Source organism: Haematobia irritans, chromosome 3, assembly GCF_050003625.1.
Source record: "Haematobia irritans isolate KBUSLIRL chromosome 3, ASM5000362v1, whole genome shotgun sequence".
Classification (NCBI taxonomy): domain Eukaryota; kingdom Metazoa; phylum Arthropoda; class Insecta; order Diptera; family Muscidae; genus Haematobia; species Haematobia irritans.
This window is the reverse complement of record NC_134399.1, coordinates 166270909-166272486: the sequence shown is the minus strand read 5'-3', so window position 1 is coordinate 166272486 and position 1578 is coordinate 166270909. Positions and strand designations below refer to the sequence as shown.

Sequence of the window (1578 nt, the reverse complement as noted above, 5' to 3'; positions counted from 1 at the left end):
CCTTTACACACCATGCGTCAATCCGTGCGTTGATGGAAGGGTTGATTTTTTTTCTGTTTGCGACAGACTATTCGAGCTTTTGATTTCAAAGAGAAATTTCAACTCTTCAATCATCCGACGCATTGAACGCATGATATGTATGTTAATTCTACCTTAAGCCATACACTGGTAGGAAAAAGGCTGTACGTGGCCATTACCGTTTGGTATTAATTGATGGGTTCACGTTACCTTCTAATTTTGATACCACTTTTTATCAAATCATTTACATCCGGTATTATTATGGTATTAACTATCACATACCCGCAGCATATGATATGTCGCCGTTGCTAAAAACTAAGTTGTCGCCTTAGTAGTTTAGTTTGTTCACATAAAGTAAACAGACGCGTTACTTACCATATTTCTTGGAAAACATGATGACTGAAAAAACTAAATTTGTGGATATAGCGAAGTATTCGTAAGTATAAACTGTTTTAGTATTATTAATGTTTACTAATTCGGAATCATTCTCTCATTAAGGCCGGTACTATGTTCATTCTTGCGAAAAATTTTTATGGAAACCATTATTTCGCACATAGAAAGCGGCGTTTTTTTAGGTAGCTTGGAGCTCTATTTTACAGGGAGCGATATTGGATTAAGTTGGTGGTGTTGCTTGTTTTTACAAAATAACATTTTATTTTTCCTTGGGCAATTGATCTGCTATTCCTTTGATCCTTTGTATAGTTTCGGAACAAAAATATGGTCCGTGTTTGATTTATAAACCCGCACAAATAGTTTTTAATAAATAAATTATTTCTTAATTCACATTGCAAATGGCGCCGTGCTATAAACGTCAGTTTTTCAACACGAAAAAACAAAGTATCACAAATGGAAAAAATTTCGCAAATTTTTCGCATTTTTTGGTTTTGTATGGAGTTTCAACGCGAAAACCGAACAGAGTACCGGCCTTTAGATACCTAAGAGACATACAAAAGCTTTCCAAATCTCACAACAGACAGCTTGAGGCATACAGAGCCTGTGATGGGACATAAAATTCAAAGAATAATTTTGCATGAAAAAAGTGGTGAAGTGTATGTACAATATATTTTATAAATGTATTAAAGGAAAAGTCATTGTTACGTGTGTTTTATTGAACTAATGTGTATTATAACAATAAACACCGGGTTTGTATTAAACCCAATACCGTTTTGGTATTATTTTGTAATACCACACTGTTTATAAATCAATAACTTAATGGTATAAATAGTAATACCGCTTAGGTATTATTTTTAATACCATTTTGGTATTTTCATAATACCGTATGGTACTTCCATGCTTTGTGTACCGCCTGTACCGTTCGGTATTGATATTGTACCATACGGGGTTGGCTAACTATCAATAACGTACGGTATTGATTTGAGCCCGTATGGTAATAATTTTTGTCTGGGTGTAGTAGTCATGAGGAAAATTTCTCTAATATCATGCGCTTTTATCGGCGCTTCTCTTAAATGTCATACAGTTTGCGTCGGCGTCACCCAGTTCAGTTCTCTGCTCAAACCTACCTACTTTGAGTAACAAATGTTGTTTTTTGCAAATGTTTTC

General features: G+C 34.5%; 1 long non-coding RNA gene across 1 annotated transcript; it reads left to right on the top strand.

Annotated features, from left to right (window-relative positions):
• Positions 1-375: 375 nt before the first annotated feature.
• On the top strand, positions 376-1109 carry LOC142228344 (uncharacterized). Its single transcript, XR_012720141.1, has 2 exons — positions 376-454; positions 950-1109. It is a non-coding gene; the product is annotated as an uncharacterized LOC142228344 (long non-coding RNA).
• Positions 1110-1578: the final 469 nt, after the last annotated feature.